A 14,439-nucleotide genomic window follows, 5' to 3' on the forward strand; every position below is an offset into this window, starting at 1 on the left:
TTGTACTGTAGATGGAAATGGTGTGTACTGTAAAAGCCAGGCAGTAGTGAGATGGAATGCTCGGCTGACAGGTATCTTAGTGTGCAGTACTTGGAAATGGTTATGCCCAGGGTAAAAAAAAAATAGTTGCAGGAAAAGTGGCCATTAACCATTAATGCACTAAAGGTTCTTTGTTGCGGATAAAAAAAAAAGTTTTTTTAGATTCTTAGAATGAAGTTACTTTCAGAAACTTGCAGGTTTTTAAGATATATACAGTACATATATTATAGACAGTCGAAGTCAGAATTGTTAGCCCCCCTTTTATTTATTTATTTTTTTTTAATATTTCTCAAATGATCATTATCATTTGAATTTTCACAGTATGTTAGATAATATTTTTTTCTTGTAGAAAATATCTTATTTGCTTCATTTCAGCTAGAATAAAAGCAGTTCTTAATTTTTCAAAAGCCATTTTAAGGTCAAAATTAATAGCCCCTTTAAGCTATATATTTATTCCGATAGTCTACAGAACAAACCATCATTATACATTAACTAATAATTACCATAACCTGCCTAGTTAGCCTAATTATCCTATAGTTAAGCCTTTCAATTTCGCTTTAAGCTGTATAGAAGTGTCTTGAAAAATAATTAGTCAAATATTATTTACTGTCAGCATGGCAAAGATAAAATAAATCAGTTATTAGAGATGAGTTAATATAAACAGGGGAGTAAAAATAAACAGGAGTAAAAATAAACTGGGGGGGGGGGGGTAATAATTCTGACTTCAACTGTACATGCTATATTTTGAAACCTTTTTCAAATGCAATGACTTCAGATACTTCCAGCAACACAATAGTGTTGAATTATGGATGGTTATTCAAGATTATGTTAACATTTCTTCCGAAAACCTATTATTTACATGTATTTACTTGCGCGCAAATTGGGATGTTTATAGTAAAAAGCAATATGATTTTATAGCTTACGGTTTTATAAACTAAACGAGACCATGAACTGAATAATAATAAAAAAAACTTAATTAAAGTGACTAAACTCAAATCAATACAGTCAAGTGTAATGACGCTTCGCTATGCATATACTATAAGCCACTTTTAGCCAATGCTTTAGTCTATAGTTTGACTGAAATAGACTACAGCTATGTTTCCATCCAAAGATGCAAATTAAGTTTATGCACAAAACAGGAATATTACATAAAGACGTGTGAATGAAGCAGCTCGTGACTTCCTGAATAACTGGCGCCAAATATCAACAGTAAAAATAGAATTTACTGGGGTAGGAGAAGCAGCATGAATCTTTTCCTCATTTAATAAATGACTTGCAGGTCAGTAGAGAAATGCTGACACACAATGAACGCGTGGTGGCATTTGAAGGCGTGGGACGAAGAGCACAGATGATCTTGACAGTTCTGGAGGTCATTAATAATATAATAACAATAATACTTAAACGGAAAAGCTTTTAGAATGACCAAAACAACATTTCAGATGTTTTACAATGTCCTCAGCCTGCTGATTTGTTCATTCACACACATTAATATCAACACATGATCTCTTTTAACAAAATCACATGACTTTTTTAATGCACATACTTAAATTTGTTTCTGTTTATCCTATTCATTTATGCGCATATGTTTTTTTTTTTTTAAAACGTCACTGCCTGTCATGATTTAATGTTCCCATGTGTTGTTTCATGTGCTTATGTTTTATAATGTGGTTCTTTTGTTCGGTTTTCCCGCGGTTTGTTAGTGTATATTTGTTCCACCTGTGTCTCGCCCATGTTTGTAATCAGTTTAATCATGTTATGTACCTTTAGCCCTGAGTTTGGTTAGTCCTTTGTTCGGTATTGTATTGTCACTTTCCCATGTCCTGCCTGTGTTTCTATGTTCCAGTTCTTGATGCAAGTCATCCGTAAGTAAATAAATGTGTTTTGATAAATACATATATGCGTTTTAATAAATCTGATTTTAAAGCTGTACTGCTTAGAGTGCAACTGTGACACTGCCATTGTTTTGTTTCAAGGTGGACAAAAAGAAGGGTGAAGAGTATAGTTTCCACAAAAAAAAAAAAAAAAAAAAAAACTTTCCACAAAAAAAATAAATAAATAAAAAATAAAAGTATTCTACCCCATTTAATCTTACAGGGACAGATGAAAATGGTATAGTCATGTCTATAAATTGTTATAGGAAAGTAATAACACTGTATTTCTCTGAATAGGGTAAACATAGGTTTAAGACCAACAATTATTTATGCCATCATGTAAGATTTGTGTATGTCAAGTTGGAATCTTATTCTGCCATATCTACCCTGAAACCAGTCCCTCAAAATATTTCCATATGGGTCCATGGATGTTTTATCAAAATGTGTGTATTCGGGGTGCCGGCATCCAAAAGTAAATCCGGCTGAAAGATGCAGAAACATCCCACATTCAAGCCATATTTAGAAAAAAAAACATCCGAGTTTGTTCAGCCAGCAGTGTCGGCAAACGTGATATGAAGTTTTCTCATGTGCTATATTTGCAGGAGAGCGTACATATACTGATGTATTTCACGCTGAACAGCTATCGTAAATAACACTCACTACCATAACCGACTGCATTTCTTTGGCAAATATTACAGCTAAGCTTCGTGTCATGCTAGTCTAGACTTGCCAGTTGCTGTGCTGTGGCAAGTTAAAGCGAGCACAAAGTATAAATGTAGATATATTTTAATAAGTATATATATATAGGTAAGTCTTAAGATGTATTATATTAGATTTTTGAACATTTAAAGAGGTAGTTCATAAAAAAAGAAAGTTTACTTACCCTCAAGTGGTTGCTTGTTTTTATTAGGTTTCATTTAATTCTGTTGAACACAAAATAAGTTATTTTGAAGAAACCAGAATACCTGTAACCATTAACTTACATGATATGAAAACAAACACTATGGAAGTCAATGGTTACAGGTTTCCAGCTTTCTTCAAAATATGTTATTTTGTGGCCTATTACTGTTCTGGATTGTTTCAGGATTAATTTTATATATTTGTTTATGAAATAATAAACTGTTCAGTGCAGTGCAATTTCTTTTTATATTATTAAAGCTTCTATAACTTCTTTTTTGTTGTTGTTTGTTTTAAACATGGATAGTAATGCCTAAAGTGTCTTCTTTCGAAAGGAACCTAAACTGAGAATATAGATCAAATTATTCAGCAATTGTTACAGTTTTAGTTTTTAAGAAAGTGCCTCTGACAGTAAGGGAGAGAAGGAAAATCATTTTGCAGAAATAGCATTTTGCATGCTATCTTCATCAAATTTGAAATATAAACTCATGAGACATGGCATAATTTTTTTACAAAACTGATTTTATTTGTTTGTATATGACAAACAAACATTAAACACAACTTCTTTACACAACTTTCTTTTTACTTCAGCATCTTTAACGAACAGTTTAAGGCAACCCAGGCTTAATCTGAAAACGTACTTCTGTATACATTTCTGGAGAGCCCAAATACGTGCCAGGAGGTATGTTTTTTTGCAGATTTAATTTTCTTGAATTCACGAGAGGCTGCTTTGTATGCTTTTCGAGATCTCAAATTTCTCTCACGAGTGCTAGTCATGCTTGCTTTTCTCTCGTAAATGTACCAGAGACCGCTGTTGACTGACTGTATGACTGACTGACTGACTGATCGACTGACCCACACTCCCACCTTCCCTAAACCTAAACAATAGTATTTAAAAAAGCACAGATTGACCTGCCCACCCACTTCTCTAAACCCAACCAACAAATTTAAAAAGAAATTCAAAAAAAGATCCCCCCCCACCACCCCCCAATTTTTACCACGTTTTACCACATTCTCAACCTGTTATTTACTTTATTAACTTTATTTATTTTTTGAATTCTGTTTGTGTCCTACCTGCTTTCTGGAACCGTTCCTCACTGGACTTGAACCCCATCGTTGTGGTAATCTCCTTTTTGCGTCTCAAATCCACTGACGTACATGGCGAGCTAACTGGAAAACTAGTAACAGCCAAAAAGCCGTCAGTCAGCAGCGGCCTCTGGTGGATTTATGCATGAACAGCAGGCGTAAATGGCACTCCCGGAAGGAATTTTAGAGAAAATAGAAAAAAGAAACTGCACCTTATGAAAAAATGTATCTCCTTGGGCGTATTTGGTGCTCTCCAGAAATGTATATAGTGGTATGTTTTCAGAATGAGCCTGGGTTAGATTTGTCAATAGTGTGACTATTGACAAATCATTAACAAAAGCTTTTAGCACAATACATTATCAATTAACTGCTTTTTAATAGTTAACGTAGTACTTTGGTTTAGGTATTGGATGGACTTATGGATGTAAAATGAGATCATACTTTATAAACAGTTAATATCTTAATAATAAGCAGATGATAATAATGTGTATTTCTTCAGTTCCTAAAAACGTCTTCAAGAGCCTTGGATTTGACTTGTAAAAACGTGCAGCAACCCTGTATTTAGTCCAGTTGAATACTTTATTTAGCATTAATTTCTCTCAGAGATACAATAGTTAATATAAAAATAATCATTTTTAAATTGGATTTCTACTCAGCATCTTAAGTAGCATTTTTTCCCACCTACCTTTCTCTACTTCCTCAGCTACTTTTCCCGAATTCAAATTGGGTTATATCATAAGTCTGGTTATTACGTTTTACCACATTCTCAACATGTTATTTACTTTATTAACTTTATTTAATTTTTTTAATCTGTTTGTCTCCTACCTGCTTTCTGAAACTGTTCCTCACTGGACTTGAACCCCATCGTTGTGGTAATCTCCTTTTTGCGTCTCAAATCCACTGACGTACATGGCGAGCTAACTGGAAAACTAGTAACAGCCAAAAAGACGTCCGTCAATCAGTCAGCAGCGGCCTCTGGTGGATTTATGCATGAACAGCAGGAATGAATGGCACTCCCAGGAGGAATTTGAGAGAAAATAGAAACTGCACCTCATGAAAAAATATACCTCCTTGGGCGTATTTGGCGCTCTCCAGAAATGTATATAGTGGTATGTTTTCAGAATGAGCCTGGGTTAGATTTGTCAATAGTGTGACTATTGACAAATCATTAACAAAAGCTTTTAGCTCTATTCATTATCAATTAACTGCTTTTTAATAGTTAGAGTAGTACTTTGGTTTAGGTATTGGATGGACTTATGGATGTAAAATGAGATCATACTTTATAAACAGTTAATATCTTAAAAATAAGCAGGTAATAATATTGTGTATTTCTTCAGTTCCTAAAAACGTCTTCAAAAGCCTTGGATTTGACTTGTAAAAACGTGCAGCAACCCTGTATTTAGTCCAGTTGAATACTTTATTAGGGACCGAGCACCGAACGGTGCAAGGCCCTATTGGAATTGCTCCGTTTATTATTATTATTATTCTTCTCTCCAATGAATCGCGATTTTGAGGGGCTAAACATGCCCGAAAACTCACGCAACTTTGCACACACCTCAGAAGTGGCGAAAATTTACGTTTTTTATGGTCTTCGGAAGTGGGCGTGGCAAAATGACTCGACAGCGCCACCTAGAAAAATTAAACGGACAAGCCCCCGATCCACGAATCACGCACATGCACGAAAATTGGCCCACACCTCAAACATGCCAAAACATACAAAAAAGTCTCTTGGAGCCATATCTCAAACCCAACAGGAAGTTGGATATTTTTGACTTCCTGCGACGAAAAAGTGGCATTTTTGCCATTTCCAGGCGTTGTATTTTAACGAACTCCTCCTAGGGATTTTATCCGATCGACACCAAAATTGGGTTTTGTCATCTAAAGACCTTGGCGATGTTAAATTGCGAAGCTTTAGAGTTTTCGTCGATGGGCGTGTCCGTGGCGGCCTCGCAAACTTTGACGATTCGCCACAAAACAGGAAGTCGTTATAACTCAGGCATGCATTATCCGATCTGCCTCAAAATTCACACGTTTGATAAGAGCCCTGACCTGAAAACGTTTACATGCCGATATCCAGATACAGTTATAGCGCCACCTGCTGGCCACAGGAAATGACATGTTTTACATCATAACAAACTCCTCCCACAAATTTTTTCGTATCAGCACCAAATTTGGGTTGTTTTATCTGAAAGCCCTAGCGATGATATATTGTGAAGATCTAGAGTTTTCGCAGAGGGGCGTGTCCGTGGCGGCATGACAAACCTCAAAGCTTCGCCATGGAACAGGAAGTCCTTATAACTCAACCACACAATGTCTGATCAGCCTGAAACTTCACATGGTTAATAAAAGTCCTCTCCTGAAAACATCCTCATAACAATATTGAAGTGGGCGTGGCAAAATGACTCGACAGCGCCACCTAGAAAAATTAATCGGACGAGCCCCCGAGCTACGAATCACGCACATGCACGAAAATTGGCACATACGTTAAACATGTCAAAACATACGAAAAAGTCTCTTGGAGCCATATCTCAAACCCAACAGGAAGTCGGATATTATTAACTTCTTGCGGCGAAAAAGTAGCGTTTTTGCCATTTCCAGGCATTGTATTTTAACAAACTCCTCCTAGGGATTTTATCCGATCGACACCAAAATTGGGTTTTGTCATCTAAAGGCCTTGGCGATGTTAAATTGCGAAGCTTTAGAGTTCTCGTCGATGAACGTGTCCATGGCGGCCTCGCAAACTTTGATGATTCGCCACAAAACAGGAAGTCATTATAACTCAGGCATGCATTATCAGATCCACCTCAAAATTCACACCTCTGATAACATTCCTGACCTGAACACGTTTACATGCCAATATCCAGATACAGTTAAAGTGCCACCTGCTGGCCACAGGAAATGACATGTTTTACACTGTAACAAACTCCTTCTACAAACTTTATCATATCAGCACCAAATTTGAGGGGTGTCATTTCAAAGCTCTAGCGATGATATATTGTGAAGATCTAGAGTTTTCAGAGAGGGGCGTGTCCGTGGCGGCATGACAAACCTCAACGCTTCGCCACGGAACAGGAAGTCGTTATAACTCAACCACACAATGTCTCACCTGCCTGAAACTTCACATGGTTGATAAAAGTCCTCTCCTGAACACATCTACATAAGAAAATTAAGTCACAGTCATAGCGCCACCAGCTGGCAGAAGGTAGTTTGGCTCATAAAAACTCAGCCACACAATGTCTGATCTGCCTGAAACTTCACATGGTTAAATAAAGTCCTCTCCTGAACACATCTACATGCCAATATTGAGTCAGTCATAGCGCCACCTGCTGACAGAAGGAATTTTGGCTTATAACTCAGCCACACAATGTCTGATCGGCCTAAAAATTCACATGGTTGATAAGATTCCTGCATTGAAGGCATCTACATATGAATATTGAGTCACAGTTATAGCGCCACCTGCTGACAGGAGGAAGTTTGGCATAAATCTGTGATTTTCTCATGTTTTTTATATATATCAGCTTAAAATATTATTGTTCGCTGTTTTCTGTCATACTGAGACCACCGGGCGGCGGTGAGCCCGGGTGCGAGGTCCCTATCATCGCTGCTTGCAGCTTTAATTTAGCATTATTTTCCCTCAGAGATACAATAGTTAATATAAAAATAATCACTTTTGAATTGGATTTCTACTCAGCATCCTAAGTAGCATTTTTTCCCACCTATCTTTCTCTACTTCCTCAGCTACTTTTCCCGAATTCAAATTGGGTTATATCATAAGTCTGGTTATCATTTTAAAATTCCTCAGAGAAAGCTGCATATTGTGGCAGTAATTCCACATTATATGATCCACAGGCGAAGCTACAATGACACCGCTCTCCTGGTATTTTCTTTAATCCTCCCTCCATCCTTCCCTCTTTTTTTGAAAACTACAACAGAGAGCGAGAGAGAAGGAGAAAGAGAGAGCGCAACAGGATGAAACGCTCTCTGCCATCTGCTTCCATGCGCTAATAAAAGCAACATCGTCACACTGTTAAATTATGCCTTTTAATGATTGCGAATGTGCGCTGATAGTAGTGGCGCTTTCTCCTCAGGAACACGAAGAGCGACTTGCGACCGACGCTGAGCCTTTGAGACGATGCAGAAAATAGCAGTAAAGCTTGATTTCGAATGTATTATTCAGCCGTAAAAAAGTAGGTCTAGAATTCTGAAAGCTGAATGTAAGGAATAACTGATGCAGAATTATTCAAAATCAATTCCTGAGATGCGGTTGTAATGGAAAAATGCTGACCTCATATTGATTTTAACCTAAAATTCTTCCCTAAAATACTTCTACATGGCTGTAATAGGGTCAGCTGTAGTTCATTATGTTCTAAAAAGTAAAGCATTACAGTATAAACTGCTTAGGTTGTGTAATATTCTGAAAACTTATGATAATAATGCATCAATATCTTGCTGATTTTAAGGAAAATTGACTGTAATTTCAACCATCATAGGCTCATTCTGAAAACGTAGCCCTATATACATTTCTGGAGATTGTGAATTATGTAGCCAGAAGTATGTACTGGCTGCATTTCGTCTGTATAACGAATGCAACAGGGCATTATGAAGCTATTCCTTTCTGCACTTACCTGCGCTTACCTCCGTATGGACGGCTTTCCCGCTGTTACCAGTTTGACCAGTAGCTTGCCATGTACTTAGGCGGACTTGAGTCGCAGAGAGGAGTTAATCACGGTGACCGAAGTCTGGCAAAGAACTGTTCCAGAAAGCGGGTAAAAAAAAAAAGGCAAAAGATAAAATAAACAAGTAAATAAAAGGATGAGAATGTGATAAAATCTGAAAACATAATTAAAGCAGGAGAGGGCTTTTCTTTTTCTGGAATGCTTTTTAAAACTCTTGATTGAGTTTAGGGAAGTGGGTGGGGGGGTCAGTCGATCGGTCAGTCAGTCAGTCAGTCAGTCAGTCAGTCAGTCAGTTAGACAGTCGACAACAACCTCTGGTAAATTTACGAAAAAACAGCAGGCTTAAATGGCATTCAAAGGAGATATTTGAGATCTCAAAAAGTGTACACAGCGGCCTCTAGTGGATTCGTGAAAACAAAAACTGCAAAAAACAAAACAAAAACGTAGCTCCTGGGACATATTTGGCGCTCTCCAGAAATGTATAAAGCGGTATGTTTTTAAAATGAGCCTGTGTTGATTTAAACAGTAAGAAAACTCTAATATTGCTACAATAAAAAGCTGTAGCCTGGTTAACAGTCTGTTTAAAAAAAAATCTTGACATTTAATGGCCAATATTATTAGCCATCTTAGGCAATATAGAGCAATATAATTAATATAATATCATAATAATTCAGAAAAGCTAATTAATCTGACTTCGACTGTAAATGATGTGCAGTGTTAGTATTTTAAAACACTGGTTTGTAATAATATAAATTAATACAATTCAGTAATTTATTATAAAATTTAGAAAATTATTTTATGGTTTTTACCATGTTTTTATTGCTAAAATTTAAGCAACTACATCTTACCATGGATTTTATAGATTTTTCGGATTATAAATAAACACCGGATAGTTATAGAATGGAGTATAGTACTCCAATTTATTTTTGATCCCCTCTATAAGATACCAAAACAATATGTATGTGGGTCAGCCCTCTAAATAGTATGAAATTATTTGCTCTGATCTATATCCTCAATAATATTATTAATAAGTAGATTATGAAATAGATAATATAAATAAGCATTTGTCCACCCCTAATGGTGCATACCATTGTAAATGCATAATCAGTCTACGCAAGAAAAAAGTCAGACCTGCAGGTCTAAAGCACTGATAGACATCGTAAGTGTTCACAAGACACATAGTTTGAGTTAGTATAGTCTGAGCTACGGTACACTAACCTCTAAAACAGCTAGTCAGAGAATACTGTAGGCCAGAATAGGTTAAATATCCCACAAAACACTGAAAACTTAAATATGTTTTATTAATAAATTTGATGTAATTTAAATTAACACATACATTTCATTTGATGAGGCAAGTATTATACAAACTAACATTCCCTAAAAAAAAACCCTGATCATTAATAATTGCACCCAGCTTATTGCGGCTCGCTCATTAGAATTAGCACCAGGCCAATTCCCCAATAATTAATTATGCCCTACATTAGTTATGATACAATGCAACTACAGTATGGATGCCTTGTTTTGATGCCATTTCTCACAGCACATCCCCTAATGATCACATGTTTAGTCAGTAAGTGTAAAGTAGGCACTCTTTTGTGCCTGTTTGAATGCATTTGAGCCCAAAAGCAGCTACACTATGAAAGCAATCGTACCTAATGCATTCTCAATTGCCTCTGGAAGTGGTTGAAAGTGGACAAGCTCAGGAAACTTTAACTTCTTTTTCTGTGTTAAATCTTGAGCATCACCCACACGACCCAAGGGGCATTTTTGAAATTTAAAACACTTGTCGGTCAAGACAACCGTGTGTTATTTTTCCTTTCATTTCATCGGCACTTCATCTGGAAGTTTGCCATTTGCCGTGCTGTAGCAGACCCGAGCGGTGTCGGAAATCTGGCCCCATAAATGCCATTTCATAGCAGCGCAGTCACTGAAGATGGATGGATGGATCCGTGGAGCAGCATAACCCATGCAGTCGAGCGGAGGGCAGCCGACCGGGGGCTGCCGGTGGCGGCGTGCAGCTTTTGTGTGTCTGTCTCATTTTACAATACATCAGCGGTGTGCAGCGTGTCACGGAGCCATCGGCGCAAGCCATCCATCACGCCATGCCACAAAACCATCAAACCTCAGGGATGGGGCCTCATCACAGGAGTCACATTAATCCCCAGCAGCCTGCTAACACCTAATGCAGGCCTAAGAGTGATAATAAAATCATAACAGTATATCAGAGGAGCCTCCTCCGCCCCAGGGACCCGCTGTGGGATTACAGATGTACCGACTGACATTATTTTCCCTTCCAGCCCTTTTGGGATTCACTCGTGAATTAAATATTTGCACGTTTCACCCTCTTTTTTTGGTCTTCACTTTACACTTCTCCTTCATGCATGCATGCAGCAGGATTTCCTTAGAAAGGAAGGTGTGAATAGCTGAGGGTCTGTGCTGGCTGGGTGATAAAATGTCCATGAAAATGGTGGGTGAGGAGATTGTGGAGGGACAGGGAATCGTGAGGAGGTTGCAGGGCAGATTTTGAACCCGGACCAAGCACGTTGTTTTTATTTTTTTATGTTATGCGGAACAATTTAAGTGAAATGTGGAGGTAATGTTTAGGTTTACTGCAATGTAAAACCCAACAGTCAACTTTATCTAGTGAAATAAGTGTGGCTAACTCAAAATTTACTGAAAGTTAATTCTACTCATTTGAACAGAGTTTTGAACTCAGTGTTGAAGGTAATGAGTAAATTAAATACCTTGCTACTTTTAACTTAAATAGAGTAAGTTCACAGTACTCGTATACATTAGTTTTTTAACTCGGATGGTTTGTTGCAATCGGTTTGCTCAGACTGTTTGAGTTGGCTTAACTTATTGGGTTTTACAGTACTTAGTTGGATTGAGTTATTATTGGGTTTTACTGTGCTCAAATTGCCTCGACTACTCAAATGGATTAAGTTGACAGTACTCATTACGATTACCTTTTGAGCTTAAATGGTTTGTTGCAAATGGTTTACTCAAATGGTTTGAGTTACCTGAACTTTTTACAGTGTATATTTGCTTCAGCTATACATTTTGTGAAACCTCAAAAGTTTATTGGTTTAATGAACGCTAGGGGGCAGTATAACGTCAACAACTTTTGTTTCTTTTCACAAAACATTATTTAAGGGGAGATATTATTTGTATTGATAAAGGATTATTTTATGCAGTTGTTTGCTCAAAACTAAATTATTACAACAAAACAAGCTGTAAGGATGGCTAAATCCAGAATATCAGACCCTAAGAACTGTTATGGAATTTTATGAGACAAGACCACAAAAAATTGCTATGCACTACAACAATAGACTTTCTGATCTGAGGAGAAGATCAGGAAACTGTTCTATTCAACTCACTGTTGACAATACAAGAATATACTGGAAACACAGAGCTACACCTCACCAGGGAGAATCCAAGAAAGTTTACCCTTCTCCTTTCACATCAAGCCCCCCTTAGTGACCTTAAGTTATCTTTTGATCTGAGGATATTTCACATAAAATTTCTACTACTTTTTCGGATGAGTGAGCAGTTTGCAACTAGACTATTTAAGTATTAGCTAACCCTACATCCTCTGACTAACTTCAGAGTGTCGACATACTGTCTGTGAGAAGAGTAGCAAACTTGGGGCATGAAACTCTGAGTGGCGTTCGGTCCCTAATGAATGTATAACTGAAGAGTAAGGGAACATATATAGATCAAAACTCTATATTGAGTCATATATGATGAATGTGATCCATTCTTACAAGTAGAAACACAGTCTAAATTTGACGGTCATTTAAAATTGGAATCAGATTAAATTAGGAGTTAAAAAAAAACAAATCTAAAAATAAATTCTAATAAATAACTAAATTATTTTCAGAAGCACTAGAAAGGCTTACATGCAGTTTTGTCATTTGGCTAATAGATAGACTTCTGCAAAGTTAACGGTGCAAATGATTTATAATTAAATACATTTACCTCATCTGTCTATCTCCGTATGTACAATTTGTTTGGTGTGGTCAGTTTACTTAGTAGCTCACCTTGTACAGTGTTGTACTTGTAATACAGAGCGCTCAGGTTTGAGTCTGGTGAAGCTTGGCTTCACAAATGATTAAAAACAGTGTGAAGTCATCGTTAAACTATGTGATTGCAGTAGAGTTTTCTCTTACATGTTGTTTTGAAAACTCTAATGGTATATTTTAGGAAAGGGTTTTGGTCAGTGGTTCGCTTGGTAAACTGTAAGACGAGCCCTTCTCGTGGACATGTACAAGAAACATATGTATCTAAAATGTTCAACAAAATATGCCCTAAAAAACCAACACAATCTCACAGCAATTTGTAACTTTTTGATTTAGTGGCTAATTCGTATGAATTTGTACAATCTAATTTATACAATTTTGTACGATTTGCTCATCCCTCAATGACGGTTGGGTTCAGAGGAGTGGTTAGGTGCCACGCCTCCTTTTTAAAATTGTACAATTTCTTACAATTGAACTCATTCGAAGTCGTATGAATTAGCCATAAACTGGCAAAATGTAAAATACTTACGTTTACTCATGAGATCAGGCTGAAAAAATATATATATTTCAGATTAGCAAAAATATTCACAGTGCCCTCTAGTGAATTTGGTGTCTGAAATGTGTACAATGAAAGTCAGTGGGGGACAAATGTTGATTTGGTTTCCTTTGATTTTAATTCTATAAACAAGCAAATAATTTAAACAAGCATTCTTCTGATAAACAGTTTTTGTATTCTGCAGAATAAACATACAGATTTGAAATAAAGTGATTTGAGTAAATGAAAGCACAATTAAAAAAAATAAAATAAAATATTGACCTACATTTGCAACAATCAGTTGAATAAACAACCTTGTACAAGACCTGATTCTGGAGGAAAGACTTGTACTATTGTTTCATCTGGTATCATGTGATGTAACGCATCATCTATCCTTTACAAATGACAAAAAATATTGACTTGGACTGGGCAAGCAAGAAAAGAAATACCCAAGAAGGACAGCTAAATAATAAACATTGTGGATGTTGGAGAGTGAATGATCACAAGAGCAGTGCTGAGCCAAAGCAGAGCCTGCAAGAGGACAAACATTATATTATTGAGTCCCAGAGGAGCTCAAATTTTCAGAAAAAACCCTACATTTTTATGTTTATCTTTAAAATACTTAATCTAATTAATGACTGAAACAAAATACTGCTTTGGTTACTTTTTATTATTTACATTAGCAACAAGAATTTAAAACACAGAACTATGTTTTTTTTTTTCAGATTTGTTTTCATTCATCCATTTTCCTTCACCACAGCGGAATGAACTGCCAAACCTATTCAGCATATTATTAACGTTTTATTATTATTTGGATTAGTACAAATCAATTGGGTCACATGTGTTTTTTGTTATTCATACATCAAATGTCAGTGGAGTCTAGAATTGCTTTGGACTCTTGGACTTTTCACTGTACAAAAATTATATATTCAAATATCATTGTTTATGTTCTGCAGAGTAAATATCTTACATGTTTGGATGCCAGAATTCTAATTTTTAGCATTTAATTAATTTTACAACGTACAGTTGTGATGTAACCCATCTTTCATTCTTTACAAATGGCATATGACTATATATATATATATATATATATATATATATATATATATATATATATATATATATATATATATATATATATATATATATATAGGCATATATGACTATATCGACAACGGAGTAGAGCTTTTAGAGATTTGCTTTTTATTACTTATATTATCAACTAGAATTTGAAACACAGAACTATGTTTTTTCTGATTTGTTTAAAATGTTATTTTCTCTTCTTATTACAATTATTATTATTAATATTATATTTT

At 36.1% G+C, this 14,439-nt stretch overlaps 1 protein-coding gene and 1 long non-coding RNA gene across 7 annotated transcripts in view; one reads left to right on the plus strand and one right to left on the minus strand.

Moving 5' to 3' along the window:
* ntm (neurotrimin) overlaps positions 1-14,439 on the plus strand; it is a 628,604-nt gene that overhangs the window by 348,251 nt on the left and 265,914 nt on the right.
* LOC147842125 (uncharacterized) lies at positions 2,464-8,995 on the minus strand. Its single transcript, XR_015500605.1, has 3 exons — positions 7,506-8,995; positions 4,743-5,308; positions 2,464-3,904 (listed from the first exon to the last, which is right to left on the minus strand). It is a non-coding gene; the product is annotated as an uncharacterized LOC147842125 (long non-coding RNA).

This window comes from Danio rerio, chromosome 10, assembly GCF_052040795.2.
Source record: "Danio rerio strain M-AB ecotype USA chromosome 10, GRCz13ab, whole genome shotgun sequence".
Lineage (NCBI taxonomy): Eukaryota > Metazoa > Chordata > Actinopteri > Cypriniformes > Danionidae > Danio > Danio rerio.